Source organism: Schistocerca americana, chromosome 1 (assembly GCF_021461395.2).
Source record: "Schistocerca americana isolate TAMUIC-IGC-003095 chromosome 1, iqSchAmer2.1, whole genome shotgun sequence".
NCBI lineage: Eukaryota > Metazoa > Arthropoda > Insecta > Orthoptera > Acrididae > Schistocerca > Schistocerca americana.
Window position 1 is genome coordinate 1,149,157,737 of NC_060119.1, and position 20,931 is coordinate 1,149,178,667.

General features: G+C 46.7%; 1 pseudogene; it reads right to left on the reverse strand.

Annotated features, from left to right (window-relative positions):
- Nucleotides 1-16,901: 16,901 nt before the first annotated feature.
- On the reverse strand, nt 16,902-17,019 carry LOC124555969 (annotated as a pseudogene).
- Between the last annotated feature and the right edge of the window lie 3,912 nt (nt 17,020-20,931).

Below are 20,931 nucleotides of genomic sequence, written 5' to 3' on the forward strand. Positions count from 1 at the left end.
CCGAGTCTTGAATTTAGCTGTGTAATTTTCCAATTATCGATATTTTAAAGGCTGTTGATGTTTAATAGTTCTTAAAGCTGTGACATATACTTTTAAAAGTAGACAAGCAAGTGTAGTGCTTTAGAAATCGGTTAGCCATGCTTAAATGACATTTGTGTCAAAAAATATGAAATTCTAAACCACAATACCAGATATTTCATGAAGTATTTACAGTTACTGAGAATGCGACCCCAAGCTACCACTTTTTCCCATGAATAAAATGTGTCAGGCTCCATACCTGTGACTGAAATAAGTCAAAATTTGGCTGGCGCTCAATGTCTTCATGTCAGAAGTAACTTTCAGAACAACCAAAACGAGAATTGTCAAAGTTCCCAGATGGGAACGACCTCTTGGACGCCATTCTGGAGGATGCAGTTGAACTTGGGGAGATGGGTGAGTTGATGGTGAAGAAGTCTGGTAGACCCACTGGTAATACTGCTGACAGTAAAGAAGTGCCTTATTCTATTGTCCATGGTCACTTCCATGCTGGATGCTGAATAGGTGCCCTACAATGTTGATGGGAGACCCATTGCAGGCCAACAGCCTCTAGGACGCCACGGCCATGTCGTCAGTGGCGTTCTGCTTCCTTTGGCAGAGTGGAGCTCCTGTGACCCCTCGGATCCACACACATCTTCCATGGTGGCAAATGGAGACGGCTGTGCACTGGGTTCTACTCATTACCATTTGGCAGAAGTCAGACAGCAGATGGCACTGCGGCACTAAGTCCCTTCAGGAACTCAGTGCTGGCAGCAGCAAGCACAGATGGCAGGTTGGCAGGGCTGTGATACCAAGTCGTATGAGGAACTTAGTGCTGGCAGCAGGTGCAGCCCGGTCTCGAACCCACAGCTGCTGCTGGCGCCGCTCAGTCGTCTCGCGGCCATTCGTGGCCCCTGGCACCGTGTTGGTAGTGCTGGACTTCGGCAAAGAGCGAATACAAGAATGATACTGCCTCAAAATCCAGATAAATTTACATTGCTCTGAGGCGCATTTGTTTCGTAAAACATGGCCCCTATCACATCGCCCATAAGAAGAGAATTCCCTGGTGTGGTGACGTCGACCCACCAGCTATGACCATTACTGCAGTGTGGTGCAGTTTTCCACTTAGTGAAGCTGGCCACATCTTGCAATCCCCTGCAATGTTATTCTGACCCAGACGTCGCCACAATTGTGGCTACTAGCCTGAATCTGCAAATGCGGTTCTTCACAGTGACTTGCTCCTTACTTCTTACTACTTTTGCTGAAACATTTCTTACTTTTGCTAAAATAATTAATAGGGACGGTATGTTCCTCTCCTGTTTTTGACTGGAATGCGATTCTTCTTGTCTCCTGATATTGTAGTAAGTTCAATGTTTTCTATATTTTTGTAGACTGTTGTGCCATACTGGAGATATCGACCTCGTCGTCCCACAACAGTCTACAAAAATATAGAAAACATTGAACTTACTACAACATCAGGAGACAAGAAGAATCGCATTCCAGTCAAGAGTGTTGCAGCCCATGCCCTCGTCGATGGAACTCGTGTATTTCTTGGATGTTCACTTAATTTTAGCTTGGATATAAATGACACATTCTCACATGGAAATGGATGGTTCACTGTTGCCATAGTAAGAGGTGGTAGTGGAGTTTCTAGTGCACCTGGACTTGAAAGTTTTAATGATAGCGATATAATTGCCTATCGTACCTATCATATGTTTGAAATTGCTAATAAAGACTTTGGTAAATCTGCTTATGACTCTACGTCTCCACTTGTATTATATACATGTAGCAAAAGAAAACTCAATCCTAATGAATCTGTATTTATTTGGATAAAAGGTAAAGGTGTACGTGAATATGTAAAATTTGTTGGTGATTGTACTGTATATTTCCATAAATATATATATATATAAAACATACTCACACACACACACACACACACACACACACATACACACACATACACACACACACACACACACACACACACACATGCACACTCACACACACACATACCCTGTGAGCATTGCAGCTAAGAGCTAAGTTGTTGGTGACACAGATACACACAGTATATATATATATATATATATATATATATATATATATATATATGTGTGTGTGTGTGTGTGTGTGTGTGTGTGTGTGTGTGTGTGTGTGTGTGTGTGTATTCTATGAAAGCCCATTGAACACCAAAACATGGTGTAGTCAGTATCATGCTGGGGTGGGCGAAGCATCCTCGACACAAAGACTTTACTGTAAGTGAGTGATCCTGCGATAGTGCAGAAGAAGAAGAAAATGGGACACTCCTATCCAATAATATACAGATGAAAAGAAATGGAAGAAAAGACGTTTTAAAACGGTATGGATAAGGAATTATGTGAGATGCAAACATCAATACACTTAAATCTGAAATAAAGACAGCAAATGCAACGTATGACATTAACCAGAAATATTCAATAGGATGACTACTGGGTTTCACAAACGAACAGATTTTGAAGAAAGACCCTAATAAATTTTGCAGATCTGGCCAGTCAGTGACTATACTTCTTGTCAGTACAGCCCATGTGGAGTGTAACATTGCAACAAACTCCTCTCTCAATAACAGATTGATTCATATAATTTATGGATTTTTTCCCATCAGTTGGAACTGGGTATAAGATCGCTGAGCCCCTTACCAATGGTATATACCTTCCACTAACAGTTCAGATATTGGATTATCTGGAGGTGAATATTGTGGATCAGGAAAATCAACTTGCCGTCTTTTGTGGCGAGGAAATCATTGTATGACTACATCTAAAACAACACGAGTAGCGACCTCGAATTTGAAGAGACCTGTCAGCGACCTTCAAACAGCCAGGACCTATCAGATACAGAAGCGACGTCAACGACCTTCAACTTTCTGGATATGGATGCAGCGGTGACCTTCAACAAGCTGGGTCCTGTCGAAGGCAGAAGCGACGACGACGACGACCTTCCACTTGCTGAAACTGGAAATGGTGGTGACCTTCAACAAGTCAGGACTCACAGTAGCATCCAGCTTCCCAGCATCTGTGTATTGTCAAGGAAGGCAGGATGAGCATAAAGTACAAAACCACTGCAAACAACTCACAGTAAGGCACTTCACAACACAACAGCAAGGTGATAACATGTGCGAACTACAAGTTTCTTAAATCCACAGGTCTGAAACCTTGCAGTGACGACGTTCGATGTAACTAACCCGGTAAAGTATGAAGAGCGTCTTATACATCAGGAATACTTTTGCATATGCTGCAGCCACATTTAACAAGAACGATGATATTATCATTGTCATCCAACACCAAGATGCTTTAATCCTCCCGTGCAGGAGTATCATATATCTTGATGGATCGTCGAGCTATGTGTGGTGTAAGTTCGAAAACCTCTTGTCGACCCCTATTCAATAGTCTGGGAATTTTGACATTGCCCTCACAGTATATATTTTCTTTAATGTCGTTTGTTGTTAGCAATATTAGCCTATTTCCAAGAGTTAGCAGCTTTCACTCAGTTAATACTAGACAGAAATCAAATCTGCATGTGGAATGCACTTCCTTGACTCTTGTGCAGAAAGGAGTGCAGTATTCTGCTGCATCCATTTTCAATAAGCTACCACAAGAACTCAAAAATCTTAGCAGTAGCCCAAACTCTTTTAAGTCTAGACTGAAGAGTTTCCTCATGGTACACTCCTTCCAATCTGTCCAGGAGCTCCTGGAAGAGCTAAAAAATTAAGCAAATTTCAGTGTTACATTGTTGATTTTCTTTATTTAAACTTACGACTTGTCGCCTGAATATGTTTCTTATATTTCATTTTATCTGTTTCTACAATCTACAACTGAATATGTTTCTTATATTTCATTTTACCTGTTTCTACACTCGTGTTATAATTTCATGTATTGACTCATTCCATGACCATGGAGACTTCTCCTTAATGTGGTCCCACGGAACAATAAGTAAATAAATAAATAAACAGAAAGGGATGGTACTGCTACAGTGGCGCCGAAATTTACATATAATACTTGAGTGTTCCTGTTTCATGAGATACAACATGAGCCTGATGGGTCAAGGTTTACCATACACAAAATGTGGGCATAGCATCAAGTCTTAAAACAAATGTCTCTGCTTCTTCTTCAGAGTTGAACGACTTAGAAAATACTTTGTGGTGGATATTGGATAGAACAGTAGAAGAGTACAAGAGATTTACTTCATGTTTACTTGTAAAGCTCCTTATGGCATACTCTGAAAACATGCAGCGAATTTTTATGAATGCTAAACAGGAGCATATTCTGATATGGGGTGCAAGGAACTGAAGAGAAGAACGAGATCAACATCAATAAAAAAATGTGGAAAATGCCACACATCACTGCATCAGATGAGCAGCATTTGAAGCTTTTGAAACTTCTGAATGCCAGTGTATTTCTACCATTAATTTTCTGTTCATGGAAGCATTTCGAGTACGCAGTGCTATGGACTGCAGGCAGACAAAAACGGGCTATTAAAACCTCTGTTGAGTTGGAGACGCCCAGATTTATCATATTTGCGTCTCAGACTAATAGAAGAGGTAACATAGCAAGTGATTCCGCCAAATTTGGCATTTGCAGGTTAACTAATGCTAGAGTCTAGATCAACTACGAAGTCTACCTGTATGATAATTTACATCTGAAATGGGATGAAAATGTATACTGTATAACATTTGACATGTATGCGAGGTTCCAAGCTTCTTGCTATGAAGAGAAAGGATGTCTGCGAAGTCCACTGAAATTCAGGGAGCTGGCGCCAATCATCCTAACAGACTGCTCAAAACGTAATAAGATAATTAATTCAGGACCTATAGATGTACGAACTGAATTTGAATCTTCACCAAATTTCCCAGAACACAGAGCAGTGTATACTCTACATTACTGTGTGATTAACTGCTCCCCGCTCACTGGTGTTGTATAGTGAGCTGTATAAATGAACAAGTGCTTCGCCATACCCAGGGCATTTCAGAATAGCATCTCAAGGTGTGAACATCATCGCAGACACTCAGTGTTTCTATTATGATGAGTGTGGATAGTTCATATTTAAATATGTTGCATTCATAGGACTCATAGAAGATGCTAGTATAATACAGATGTTGTCAGCAAGCATTGCATCTCCAAGGTTTTTCAAGCATGTCCAGTGCTAAAATATGGAGGAGTGCAAAATGTACCATAGAATTCACTGGGGTGGTCCTGGTATACCCTACAAAGTAATGGTGACTTCTCTTTGGTAATTCAACCACATGGATACCATTGTCAGTGTCAAAGGCGAGGAGAAGACCACGTACATGTGTCGGATCTTCATGTCTGCTGGTGGTCAAGAAGACTCAAGAAGAATATGTGTGAAATAGTGTTGCGCCTGCTTCTGAAAATGTAAATTTATTTTTAACTTGGACGAAAAATAAATGATTTTCCACCTCACAGTCTGTGTAGGTTTCTTTCACACTTTTTTAGTATGTAACTTTACCCAGATATCACGTCTGTGGTTCTACTCAGGAACAGGAAACATAATTTTAGACATGTTTGCTGTATGTCTCTGGAAGTGGGCATGGTCACTTGCTGCACGCTCCTATAACGAAACAGGTTTTGCATAATAGGCTTAATCCCATGTGACCATTACCTTTATTTTGTTAATCTCTGTCTTACACTTCACTTTCTTGATAACAACCATGTTTAAAATTAATGACATTTGTGTCTTCACATCCTTTATGTATACGGTGGGGACAGGTTTTCTGCAAATAACAGCAAAGATGTATGGTAATGAATTTTTCGTTTATTCGCTTCTCACAGACAGAATGTATTTCCTCAGCTATAATTTGATTCTTGAGATACAACTTGGTTCTAATATTTCAATTCAGAAATACTAATAACTATCACTCAACAGAATTTGCTTTTTCAGATATAATTTGATTCCTGAGGCACAATTTGGTTCTAACACTTCAGTGCAGAGATACTAGTAACTATAACTCGATATAATTTGGTTCTAATATTTTCAATGCAGAGATAATTTAACATACACACTATTTCTATTGTCGTGGATTCCAACATTAAAGGAAGAAGTACGGCATTACATTCAAGTTGTAGCTAGGAGCTGTATAGGGAAGACAGTGGAAGCATTGGCTCAATCGCTTGTTCAAACAGCAGCAGGCTGGTGATGGATGGAAAGTAGACTATAGCCATATGGGACTAAGGTCACTCAACACCTGACCAGGTTCCATAAAGCAGCGCGTCACAGAGACACAAGTGCATCACAAGTTGCCCCAAGTATGATAATGTACACACCCTTGCCGGAGGTGTGTGTCAGACGGAATGATCCAGCAACTTGATGGGTGCTATAAAGAAGGGACACACCCCGAACCAAAAGAGAGCACAGTGGGTAGTCGTCTAGGATGCTACTCCTGTGCCAGTCGTCGCCAAGCTGTTTTTTTTTTTTTTTTACTTTATTGTTATTTTAAAACCTGTACAACAGGCAGGCTGTCAGCAGCACACTACGCTGCTCTTCAGCCATAGAATATACAAGGAGCAAGAACACTGAGAAGACACGTAAGTCACAGAACGGTGGGCAATAAAACAGGAGACACATAGAGACAAACACGGAGCCGTTCACACTCGTCGATAATCCACACTGCTAGCTGATGAGACGACGCACAAACACTGAAGATGACGATGGCACTGGTGAACGATGGAGTGGACGGTGAACACTGAACACTAAACACGACGGCACACACACAAAACACTGATGGCGGTGACCTCCGGCGCGCGAATGTCCACGTAACGTGTGCGAGTCCGGGGACCTGCCAAGAGGGGAACAGGGGTGAGGTGGGGGAGAGGGGAGAAAAAGGATGCCAATGGCTGAGGAGTCAGTGGCAGGAGGAGAAGAACAGGGGAGGGGAGGCCCGGGGGAGGAGGGGGGAGAAAAGGAGGAGGGAGGGAAAAGGGAGGGGAGGGAGGGAGGGTGCCCAGAGGAGTAAGTACAGGAGGAGGGCGGGAGGATCAAAGTTGGCAGGAGGGGTAGATGGAGGGGAGGAGGGCATCATCAGGGAGGGGGAGCTGGCGGAAGCCACCTTGGGAGAGGGTAAGGAGGGTGGAGAGATGGAGACCGGGTGGGACGTGCGAATACAGGCGCAGCAGCGGGCGGGGGTGGGAGAGGATCGGGGAGACGAGTGGGTGAGGAGGATCGAGTTTGCGGGAGGTGTACAGGATCCGTATCCTTTCAAGGAAAAGGAGGAGGTGGGGGAAGGGGATGAGATCGTAGAGGATCCGTGTGTGGGAGGGGAGACGGATGCGATAGGCGAGGCGGAGAGCATGGCGTTCAAGGATTTGGAGGGATTTATAAAAGGTAGGGGGAGCAGAGATCCATGATGGATGGGCATAACAAAGGATAGGGCGGATGGGGGATTTATAGGTGTGGAGGATGGTGGAGGGGTCCAGACCCCACGTACGGCCGGAAAGGAGCTTGAGGAGACGGAGGCGGGAACGTGCCTTGGCTTGGATTGTCTGGAGATGGGGAGTCCAGGAGAGGCGACGGTCGAGGGTGACGCCAAGGTACTTAAGGGTGGGAGTGAGGGCAATGGGACGGCCATAGACGGTGAGATAGAAATCAAGGAGGCGGAAGGAAGGGGTGGTTTTGCCTACAATGATCGCCTGGGTTTTGGAAGGATTGACCTTGAGCAACCACTGGTTGCACCAAGTGGTGAACCGGTCAAGATGGGATTGGAGAAGGCGTTGGGAGCGCTGTAGGGTGGTGGCAAGGGCAAGGAAGGCGGTGTCATCGGCAAACTGGAGAAGGTGGACGGGAGGTGACGGCGGCGGCATGTCCGCCGTGTACAACAGGTACAGAAGGGGGGAGAGGACGGAGCCTTGGGGCACACCGGCGGAGGGGAAAAAGGTGTAGGAATCGGTGTTATGGATGGTGACATAGGAAGGACGGCGGGAGAGAAAGGAGCCGATCAGACGGACGTAGTTAATGGGAAGGGCGAAGGTTTGGAGCTTGAAGAGGAGACCGGAATGCCATACGCGGTCATATGCACGTTCGAGGTCCAGGGAGAGGAAGATTGCGGAGCGACGGGAATTAAGCTGTTCGGAAAGGAGATGAGTGAGGTGAAGGAGAAGGTCGTCGGAAGAGAAGGACGGCCGAAAGCCGCACTGGGTAACGGGAAGGAGGCGGTGCTGGCGGAGATGCTGGTGGATGCGGCGGGTGAGGATAGATTCCAGGACCTTGCTGAAGACCGAGGTAAGGCTGATGGGACGGTAGGAGGAGACGGCGGACGGCGGTTTGCCAGGTTTAAGGAACATGAGGATACGGGAGGTTTTCCACAGGTCGGGGTAGTAACCGGTGGACAGGACTACATTGTAGAGCCCGGCCAGGGTGGAGAGGAAAGAGACAGGAGCTTCACGAAGGTGATGGTTGGTGACACGATCGTGACCAGGAGCGGTGTTGCGTTTGGTGCGGAGTGTAACAATGAGATCCTGTGTAGTGATAGGGGCATTGAGTTCCGTGTGTGCAATGTTGCCCAAGTACTGGAAACCAGGGGCGAGGGGAGGGACGGAGGTGTCAGTCCGATCGCGGATATCGGGGAAGAGGGAGTAATCGAACTGGGGATCATCGGGGATGGAAAATACATCGGAGAGGTAGGAGGCAAAGTGATTGGCCTTACTAAGGGTGTCAGGGAAAGGGTGATCATCATGGAGAAGAGGATAATAGGGAGAGGGTTTAGTTCCGGTAAGGCGACGGAAGGCTGACCAGAACTTGGACGAGTTGAGTGGTAGGGTAGCATTTAAACGGGTGCATGTCTGTCGCCAGTCCCGGCGTTTCTTAGCCGCGAGCAAGTTACGAATGTGTCGCTGGAGTTGCCGGTGGCGTCGTAGTGTGTCCGGGTCACGCGTGTGGAGGAAGGCATGGTAGAGACGACGGGATTCACGAAGGAGGAGAACGGCCTGTGGGGGTAAGGTATGACGGTGGGGGTGGATGGCGACAGTAGGGACGTGGGCCTCCACGGCCTCAGACAAGGTCTGCTGGAGAAAGGAGGCGGCATGGGTGACATCGTCAGGGTGGCGGTAGGTGAAGGGGTGGCTATCGACCTGGTTGGAGAGGGTAGCCCGGTAGGCATTCCAGTCGGCACGGGAATAGTCATGGACAAACTTAGGGGGAGGGTCAGTACGAGGGTCGGGTCGGGGGCGACGTCCGTCTGAAACGGTGATGAGGACAGGGAGATGGTCACTACCAATAGGCTCCAGGACATCCACCGTTATGCGACCAAGGAGGTTGGGGGAGGAGAGAATAACATCGGGAGTGGAGTTGGATTCGGGACGGGTGTGCTGGGGGATGGGGATGAGATCGCCTTGAAGGGTGGAGAGGAACCGATGCCACCGCTGTAACTGGGCAGCGGAACGACTATGGATGTTGAGGTCAGCGGCGATCACGTAGGAGGAGAAGGTACGGTCGACGTGGGAGAGGAAGTCAAAGGGAAGAGGAGCGTTGGGGCGGACATAGATGGTGGTTCAGGTAACAGTAAGGCCGGGGAAGAAGAGACTAAGGATCAGGTGTTCGGTGGGGTCGGGAAGGAGAGGTTGGAGCCGAATGGGGATCTGGTGACGTTGACCAATAGCAACGCCACCACGCGCAATTGGGAGGGGATTATCGGAGCGGTGGAGGAGATAGGGCGAAGTGTGGATGGTGTGGTGGGGTTGGAGGAAGGTTTCATTAAGGAGGAAGGCATCCACGCGGTGGGTGGCAAGGGTGTGCAGGAAGAGGTTCTTGTTGGCGGTAAGGGAGCGGATGTTGTTGAAAAGGATACGTTGCTGTCGCGCCATGACAGGGATTTAGACGAGGGTGTCAAGGCGGGAGAAGGTGAAATGGGCCTGGTTGTTGGAGTAGGTGGCGTACATCTTGAGTTGGAATATGGAACGGGCGGCGAGGGAGATCTGCTGGAGGGTGTGGGGGCGCTGAAAGGGATGAACATTTTGAAGGACGATTGTGAGGAACCTGATGATGTCCTCAGCGTTGGGGGGGGGGGGGGACGAAGGGAATTGCCAGGAGGAGTGGGGGCGTCGAGAGGACGGACAGGTACGGTGAGTTCAGGAGTGGTTGGATGGGGTCGGGCTTTACACTTTTGGGAGTAGGTGGGATGGGGGAGATTGCAGGTATTACAGGAGGGAGGGGACTGGAGGTTAGGGCACTGCCGGAGGAAGTGCGCTTGCCGACAATGCGGGCAGGTGGGGGCCTCGCGGCACTCAGCTGTTGGGTGTGCATTATAGCGCAGACACCTCTGGCAGCGCAGGGATTGAGGAGGGGAACGGGAGGGGTCGACCTTGTACCGCTGGTTGAAGAGGAGGGCACCCTCCTTCAGGAGACGGTCAATGGAGGGGGCGTCCTCAGAGAAAACCCACATAAGGCGGGTGGGGCCGGTCGAGTTGTAAATGCGGCGGACCGCCCGCACCTCCAGCGTGGGATGAGCCTTGAGCTCCGCCAACACCTCCTCCTCCATGATCGACAGACTGAGCCGCGTGATCACGGCGGTGAGGGTCGGCTGGCGACACGGGGGTTGGGGTTGACGGGTAGGAGATGGAGAAGGAGCAGGGGTAAGGGAGGCGTTGGGACCAAAACGGGTGACGGGGAGACGGGAGAGGATGTCAGTATGGAGTGTTGGGCTGGGGGAGGAGATGAGAACAGAATCCCGTCTGGGAGTAAGGAGAGAGATGGGGGCACCAGGGAAATGTTGGCGGAGGAGGAGGGAGAGATTCCGGGCCTCAAGAAAGGAAGGATCGGGATGGGACAGGAGATATTTGTATAAACTGGGGGGGGAGGAGGAGGAGGAGGTGGGAGCAGGGCCAGGTGGGGAGACATCCATGGCACTCTGGGGGGGGGATGGAGGTCGGGGCGGGGCCTTTTTGGGAGCGGAGGAGGTGGGGGTGCCACTAGGGCGTTTGACGGCGGCAGAAGGGCGGGTAGTGACAGGAGGGACGGGAGCGATGGGGAGGTGGTGGGAAGGGACAGGTCCCGGCGTGGACGCAGCAGTCGGCGCCGGAGACGGTGACGGTGACGGTGACGGTGAAGGCGAAGGCGACGGTGACGGCGACGGCGACGATGACGACGGTGGCGGCGGTGATGGCGAAGGCGACGGGGATAGCTGGGCGTGGACAGTGGCCTGACGGGCCACCACCCGAGCCGGAGCTGCAGTGACAGGCTGGGGGAGTGGGGGGAAAGGATCAGAACGAGAGGAGCGGGAGGAAGAAGCGGGAGAGGGGGCGACAAAGATAGAGGGTGAAGGGAGAGTGAGGAGAGGTGGGATGGAAGGAGGGGGGTGGGACTGGGCACACCAAGTTATAGTGGTGGAGGCAGCGGAAGGGGATGTATAGACTATGGCGGTGGTGGTAGTAGTGACGGTGGTGGTGGGGGCGGACATGACGACAGGAAGAAAAAACGCACAGCACGAAAAGGAAAAGACACAAACTGGGAACAGGCGAAGACGCAGACGGACGAAGATCAAGGTCGGACGACCAGGGCGGACGGCGACGGCGACGGCGACGGCGGCGAGCACCGGCTGGCGGCGACGGCGACGGCGGCGGCGGCGGCGGCGGCGGCGAGCACCGGCTGACAAAGTGAGTATCACACACTTTTAGATTGTGGAAAAGATGGGTGTGTCGTTGTAATTGATATTTTCCCTTGCATGTGTTATGGGCACCACTCCAGAACTTCCCTGCTAGATGACAGCAGTCCCTATGAGGAGTTTCCACTTTTCAGTCGAAGGGCTGTCAACAGATATGACAGTCAACGGCCTTCATGTATAAATCATTATTCTCCTTTGACTCAGTCATGGGAATGTTGGTGTTGTTAAGCTTATCAACCTCCCATGGAAGTTTATCGAGCTCAGTGAGCAATCAAATCGGACGATTATCACCTCCATATAATTTATGATGGCTAAAACTTGAATCATACATACACAAGACCTGGTACACTGCCGCATATGGTACGTGTTTTTCTGTGATGACTTTAAGCGTTTGTTTCCCTCAGTAGACATTATAACATGTACTGGTTTCCTGACAGAGCAATCAACTTTATGTTTCGCTAAAAACTTGGTTCTGGAAAAGGGATTTAGACTCCCAAAGCAAATATGCTGTTTAGACTTGCAAGATAGTGGGTTGTTGATCAGTGAGACTAAGTATGACGTTGGAGACCTGTGTTTCATATGCCAGCCTCTATGACGGGAGTTACTCTGTTGAACGTGACACAGCCACAGTTGTATTGGCGAAATAAACCTCTGGAGATGTTGTCTGAACAGAACCTTACTTTCCTTAATGACACCTAGGACCCGAGCTTGGACCATTCATTGAGTCAGATGATAGCCACACAGGGGATGGCCACACCGACCAGTTGGACGACTGGGCACTGCCATCAGCAATCATGTGTTTGAGAAGAGACTGGCCCTGCATCCTCACGACTATGTTCCTCACAGCAGTCGACGCCACAGCCCCACCAACATGCCATCAGTGCTTGCTACTACCAGCAGTGAGATCCCAGTGGGACATAGTGCCTCAGTGCCAGCTACCGTCTAACTCCTGCCAGAGAGCAGTGAGTTGAATCCCTTGCACAGCTGTCTCCACGAGTCGCCAAAGAGGACACTTGTGGAGGTGAGGTGCAGCCAGGGCTCCACGCTGCTGAAGGAAGTATGATGTCACTGAAGAACTATGGTCGTGGCACCCAAAAGGCTGCCAGCCTCCCATGGTCCTTTGTCAGCATTGTAGGTTCCCTACTCAACATTCAGAGGCATGTTTGTATTGCCGAGACACGACATGTCATGTAGTAGAATTGAATAATGGCATTCTTTAGTCTCAAAAGTGTTTCCACTGGGCCTACCTGCCTGTCACCACCACCCACCATTCTCCATTGTAGCCAATGGGCACTCTTCATAAAGGCATTTTGATTATCTACATTATTTATCAATTATTTATAATCAAACTGTTGGAACAAGTGGCCAACAGCTTGATTACGGCTCTTCAGTCATTAACTGAAACAGCTGTGTACATAAAACAGCCCAAGGAAAAGCAGAGACTGCTACTCAGCATGAAGATGATACGTTGAGTTGCAGGCGAGCACATTGAAAAGTCTGTTAGACGTTTAACTTTCCGCCAAAGCCTTCTTCAGGAAAGGAAACGCACACACATCCATTCACACAAGGAAGAAGACATCTTAAACACATAATCATCTCGGGCAGCTCGGACTGGAAAGCAAGGGGGGATAGAAGAGCAATGTCTGGTGGCCTATGTACTAGACTGCCAACTGGCGCACTGTCGGAATGCTGGTGCGGAGGGGGAAGGGGGGGGGGAGGGAGGCGGAAATGGAGCGAAAAAGTAGAGGAGCGGCAGAGGGTGGCGCACAAAGAGGGCGAGGAGATGTTAATAGGAATGAGATAATAGGACAGAGGGAGTGAAACTGTTGGGTGGAGGGTGTGGGGACAGAAGGTTAACTTAGGTTTGGGCCAGGATAATTTTGGGAGCAGATAATTTGTCTTAAGGCTAATCCTCATCTGCACAGTTCAGAAAAGTTGGTGTTGGAGGGGAGGATCCAGATGACCCAGATTGTGAAGCAGCATCTGAAGTCAAGCATGCTATGTTCAGCTGGATCTTGTGCTACAGGTAGTATGCTTTGCTCTTGACCACACTTTGGCGGTGGTCGTTCATCCTGATGAAGAACTCGCAAAAATCTCGCAATAACAGTGATATATCAGCCATATAATTACAGTTACCATGAACACAAACAACGATGTCTTTCGTGTTTATTTAATTTTGATCAGCATAATAGGTACATGTTCGCACTCAGTTATTTTCAAAGACATTCATTTAATTTTTCCTACTTAATAGAAAGAAATACGAAGCTTGTGATTATTCATTCCGTTCCCGCCTGAGGGAAGCATCTAGTGAATTTATCGTCTTTCTCGCGTTCCCAGTTGTACCTTTGAGTACTTCGGCAGTTCTCCACCAATCATATTTCTTTTCCTTCGGCATTTGTTCTGTCGATCTCTTGGATCCCAGAAGCATCTATTACATCCAGATTCTTCTATCAGCGACAATACATTCACTTCATGCCATTCCATTGCTCAAGCAACTCATGTTAACACCAAGGTAGATAAGTCAGCAGATGAAAGCCTCCTTTCTATACCACTAGCGACGGTGCGGAGGGGATTGGAACTTCCTTCGATGGTTCGGCAAAAGACCAACAGCCCACGGAGCGCTAGCAAACGCGAACCGAACAAGACCGAATGCAGTTCGCTCGCATTCACCTACGATTTACACCAGAGACAAATTCCTTTCTCTTCCTGTTCGCTTACGTGTAGACCAGGCTTCAACGCTATACACTTGCGTGCTAAGTTTACACGCCATTATTACTACAAATCGTTCTGTTTTCACGTAGAATAGCAGAAGAAAAGATATTTAAGCCTTATTTTTATAAATGTAATTGTTTATAAATGTAAATGTAACGCACTCTATTTCTTTATGCTGCTGTTTATAGCTTGACGCACGAGAACCTCGCAAAAACTCTCTCTCTGCAATGGAAATCTAGTCATCAACGCATTGACCTGTCAGCGGCCAATAGCTGGCTACTACACATGTAAGGGCGTTCTCTTTAGGAGTCCCACGCCTTTCATTTCATTTGTGAGCAAACACAAGGCGTGGATCCAGTGTTCTGGCAGGTGGGGGTGGAGATGGGGGGGTCACAGATCGTTGTTATCTCCCTCCCCTCCCCCCCCCCCCCCACCACCAAACGTCCTGAAATAACTAGCCGTCAATCCCATCGTTAAACCACCAAATATTCTTAGGATTTCAATAACAACAATAATAACTGTAAAACATTAAACACGTTTTAATATAATAATAATATGTTTACATCTGTGATTAGTACATGGCTTTAGCTTAACTTCGAAGAAGTTACGGTTCGGAGAAATGCATCATTTGAAAAGCGTTCCTCCGAAAATTACTACATATTACACTACTGGCCATTAAAATTGCTACATCACGAAGATGACGTGCTACAGACGCGAAATTTAACCGACAGGAAAGGATGCTGTGATGTGCGAACGATTAACTTTTCAGAGCATTCACACAAGGTTGGCGCCGGTGGCGACACCCACAACGTGCTGACATGAGTAAAGTTTCCAACCGATTTCTCATACACAAACAGCAGTTGACCGGCGTTGCCTGGTGAAACGTTGTTGTGATGCCTCGTGTAAGGAGGAGAAATGCGTACCATCACGTTTCCGACTTTGATAACAGTCGGGTTGTAGCCTATCGCGATTGCGGTTTATCGCATCGCGGCATTGCTGCTTGCGTTGGTCGAGATCCAATGACTGTTAGCGGAATATGGAATCGGTGGGTTCAGAGCGTAATACGGAACGCCCTGCTGGATCCCAAAGGCCTCGTATCACTAGCAGTCGAGATGACAGGCATCTTATCCGCATGGCTGTAACGGATCGTGCAGCCACGTCTCGATCCCTGGGTCAACAGATGGGGACGTTTGCAAGACAACAACCATCTGCACGTACAGTTCGACGACGTTTGCAGCAGCATGGACTATCAGCTCGGAGACCATGGCTGCGGTCACCCTTGACGCTGCATCATAGACAGGAGCGCCTGCGATGGTGTAATCAACGACGAACCTGGGTGCACGAATGGCAAACGTCTATTTTTTCGGATGAATCCACGTTCTGTTTACAGCATCATGATGGTCGCATCCGTGTTTGGCGACATCGCGGTGAACGCACATTGGAAGCGTGTATTCCTCATCGCCATCTACATCTACATCTACATCCATACTCCGCAAGCCACCTGATGGTGTGTGGCCATACTGGAGTATCACCTGGCATGATGGTATGGGGTGCCAATGGTTACACGTCTCGGTCACCTCTTGTTCGCATTGACGGCACTTTGAACAGTGGACATTACATTTCAGATGTGTTACGACCTGTGGCTCTAACCTTCATTCGATCCCTGGGAAACCCTACATTTCAGCAGGATAATGCACAACCGCATGTTGCAGGTCCTGTACAGACCTTTCTGGATACAGAAAATGTTCGACTGCTGCCCTGGTCAGCACATTCTCCAGATCTCTCACCAACTGAAAACGTCTGGTCAATGGTGACCGAGCAACTGGCTCTTCACAATACGCCAGTCACTACTCTTGATGAACTGAATTGTGTTGAAGTTGCATGGGCAGCTGTACCTGTGCACACCATCCAAGCTCTGTTTGACTCAATGCCCAGGCGTATCAAGGCCGTTATTACGGCCAGAGGTGGTTGTTCTGTGTACTGATTTCTCAGGATCTGTGCACCCAAATTGCGTGAAAATGTAATCACATGTCAGTTGTAGTATAATATATTTGTCCAATGAATACCCGTTTATACTCTGCATTTCTTCTTGGTGTAGCAATTTTAATGGCCTGTAGTGTATAAAGTTCCCTGTCTCGGTTTGCTCTCTGTATGTGAGATGTGAGGCCTCTCTCTCACTCTCTCTCTCTCTCTCTCTCTCTCTCTCTCTCTCTCTCCCTCTCTCCGCCCGAACGGGACTCGGAAGGCCGAAAGGAACCGACCGACCGACGGGTCATCCTCATCGATAGAAAGCGGAAATGGAGGGGCATGTGGTCAGCATTCCGCTCTTCCAGCCGTTGCCAGTTTTCGTTACCAGAGCCGCTACTTTCCGATCAGTGATGACTGCAGTGTGATCCTCAGCCGACAGGCGTCACTCGATTCGATTGTGAAGGGCCATACCGCTCTCCTGGCCATTATCAGTTTTCGTTAGTAGAGCCGCTGCTTCTCAGTCAAGTAACACTTCAATTGACCTCACAAGGGTTGAGTGCACTCTGCTTGCAAACAGCGCTCGGCAGACCAGACGGTCACCCACCCAATTTCTAGCCAAGCCCGACAGCGCTTAACTTCAGTGATCTGACGGGAACCGGTGTTACCACTGCGGCAAGGCCGTTGACGTATGTGAAGGCTAATCTTAGGAAATTTTGAAAGGATTTTTATATGGTTTTCACTAACAGACGGATCCACGACGGATGCTTATGTGTATAATTTTTAAATATTTGGTGCATATTGGCTGCACTATGATGATGTTTGTCGATGAATTCGTGCCTTCTCAGAACTTTGGTACGTAGTTAGTTAGTCAGATAGTTTCATGTTCAATGGATCATTTTGCACGATAATCGTAGTGATATGGAGCAAGTCATTTTACATTCAGATCGCAAATTAGTTTGTAAATATGGCCACATGCTGAACATTTATAATCTTTTGCTTTTTGTTTTATTTTATTTAAAAAAAATACAGGTGTGAGTTAGTAATTCCTAACCACCAGACTTTACACATTACAATAATAGAAATTCTTTTACAGAGTGGAAGGAGCTGGCAAGGAAAAACTATCTCAGATTGTTTTCAAATTTTACTTTGCTGTCTGGCAGACATTTTACCTCACTGGGTAAGTGATCAGAAATTTTTATTGTAGTATTGTACATCCCTTTTTGTGCTGAAGATAACGTTAATGTAGAAGTAATGAATGTCATTTTTCCTTCTGGTATTGGAATGATGTACATCATTGTTCCCTTTGAACTGTGGTGAATTATTTACAACAAACTTCATGAGGGAACAGATATACAGTGAGGCAATAGTCAGAAACCGAACCCCTTAAACAGATGTCTACAAGATGTAGTGGATGAGTATTATTCTTACAGCACGTTACTACGCTATGAAGACTTTCTTTTTTAAATGTGGGTTAGCCCAGAATGTTATTCCAAATGACATTATTGTTGTTCTTGTTGTTGTAGTCTTCAGTCCAGAGACTGGTTTGATACAGCTCTCCATGCTACTCTATCCTGTGCAATCTTCTTCATCTCCGTGTAACTATTGCAACCTACATCCTCCTGTATCTGTTTAGTGTATTCATGCCTTAGTCTCCCTCTACGATTATGACATTATTGAATGAAAAAATGCAAAACATGTCAGCTTACTGATTTCTTTCTTCCTAAGATTTGCACTGATTCTAAATGTAAATGCGTCTGGAATTGGTTGTTTCAGGCGTTCCAAAATGTGTTTTTTTTTTTAGTTTAAATTCTCATCGATATGGACTGATGTGTTGGTAAATGTGCCAACACCTTGTAGATAGAGGCGGCCTAAATGCACGCTATCTAACGCAGACGGGCGTGAATTCTGGAACAGGATAAGTAGTGAATTCTAATAAGAAAAGTATGCAGCTCCTCGAATACTTAACTTTATTCGATCCTTGTGGTACATCGTTCTTCTTGTTGAGACATTTCATACGATAACTATCAAACTCTGTAAGGCTAATGGCGCCTTGCTAGGTCGTAGCCATGGACTTAGCTGAAGGCTATTCTAACTGTCGGCAAATGAGAGAAAGGCTTCGTCAGTTTAGTCGCTAGCAAAGTCGTCGTACAACTGGGCCGAGTCCTATCCCGTATCTCGAGACCTGCCTTGTGGTGGCGCTCGGTCTGCGATCACACAGTGGCGACACGCGGGTCCGACATGTACTAAATGGACCGCGGCCGATTTAAGCTACCACCTAGCAAGTGTGGTGTCTGGCGGTGACACCACATGGACACCCAAGGTTTTTGAAATTTCCTCTCTATTTATTATTTCCTCTTACCATTGGTGTAGTACCCTTAGATGCACAGAACTAATATGTTGTGCCTTTTGAAAACTGAGGGAGAGAGCATTCGCGCAAAATCAGTCAATGATATATTTAAGACCAGTGTTTACCATTTCTTCTGTTTTTATAGTGTGCTTGGACTGATTACAAAACTAATATCATCTGCAAGAAGAAATAATTCAGCTTGTTATATATTAGATGGGAGATCGTTTACACATATGAGAAACGACAGCGGACCTAAAATTGAGTCTTGGGGAAACCCATACGTAATTTTTCCCCAGTCAGAATTACGTCCCCATACTATATTGACTAAATTATTGTGTACAACATCCTACATTGTTTTGGTTATATATGACATTATCCACTGGTTACCTATATCGTCAGTTCCATAAACCTTTAATTTATCCAGGAAAATACTGTGATTCACATAGTCAAAAGCCTAAGACACGTCACAGAAAATATCGACAGGCGCTATTTCATGGGTATACATGCGACAGCCTACGTACCTAGTATGTTCCAAAACGACACGCATAAAAATGGCATTTTCTGGTGCTCATACCTCGGATTCTGTTTGTAAGAGAAAGGTAGGGTCAAATGTATTGGATAGTCCTTGTGCTAAGGGATCATTTGTATACCCAACAGGAGGATCGTCTTGTGTCACTATCCTACATTACAGGGTCCAAGTAGAAATACTACACACATTCTCCTGCTTAGATAAATGGAGCAAATCGTTTGGTTCTTTTTGCATTTGATGTTGCCTACGGTGTATATGATGGGACTTATGCTGTCACCCTTACTTCATCGGCAATTCCCCGGGAAACCCCACCCCAACTAAAATGTTTCTTACTTTTTACTACATTTTCGTCGTCACCAGTGGACCAAAATCCAGCCGATGATTCCAAGACGGGTACGCACAGCAAAAGATTGAAATTTTTACGATATATTCCTAAGAACCGATATCGAATAACCCTGAAACTTTTCTTGATATTTTTATATGTTTCCAAGATACAGAGGTTCAAAGCTACCGTACTTCCACACGTCAAATCCTGTCTGAGGCGCAATCTAAATCATAAATAACCGAAGAAAATTGCTCAAATTTTAGCAGTATATTCTCTAGGCATTTGTCTAGAGGAGCTATCTCCCAGTTTTAAAAAATCTTTATACGTTTTCGAGAAACACCCCAAAAACTTTTTATTTTTGGGTGCCAAAACCCAGCCGCGGATACCGAGACGGCTACGCACAGCAAATGGCTGTAATTTTTATGGTGTACTCCAAAGATTCTGATCGCGAATAACCTTGAAAATTTTTATCATATCTTTACCCTTCTTGTACACATAAAATACGCACGTAAAATAGGATGTGAGACGAATACGTAGTTTATTTGCTTTATTTCAGTTTCACATAAGTAAACTATCTAAATTTTACTGACAACGCATATGAGCAGCAGTACGGAAAAGAAGGAAACCAGTGGAAAAATACTTCTATTGGGACGCAGAAAATGCGAATATGTTCCTTTTCACACAAAAGACTCTGAAAAGTGGGGATCAGCTATCTGAATCTACCATCCTCGCCATCTTCAAAAATTTTCCCAAAAATTTTGGCATGAGCACATATTCGCACTTTTCATGCTGAGAGAGGATAAGACAGTGGTAGTGGCGATGAGACGGAAAAGTAATAAATACTGGGAGATACCAGACAGTAATTGTGTTATAGAAAGAGCGAAGGAGACAATAGTAGTGTGGGAGAAAGAGAGGGACGCAGTGGCAGTGGAACATAGTCGACAGTAACAAAACAGCGCTAGGAAAACAGTGAAGGAGACAGAGGGGAGGAATAAAGGAACAGAGAATGTGGAAGTGAGAGAGAACAGTGACAAAATGGTTCAAATGGCTCTGAGCACTATGGGACTCAACTGCTGAGGTCATTAGTCCCCTAGAACTTAGAACTAGTTAAACCTAACTAACCTAAGGACATCACAAACATCCATGCCCGAGGCAGGATTCGAACCTGCGACCGTAGCGGTCTTGCGGTTCCAGACTGCAGCGCCTTTAATCGCACGGCCACGTCGGCCGGCTAGAACAGTGACAATGGGAGGCAGGGGATGTGACAATGACAACGAGGAAGAGAGAGACAATGACAGTGTAAGAAACAGCTAGAATAGGAAGGAAGAAATGAGACTGTAGCAGTAAGAGAGAACAAGAGGGAGTGATAGTGATAGAAAACTGTTGTAGTAGGACGG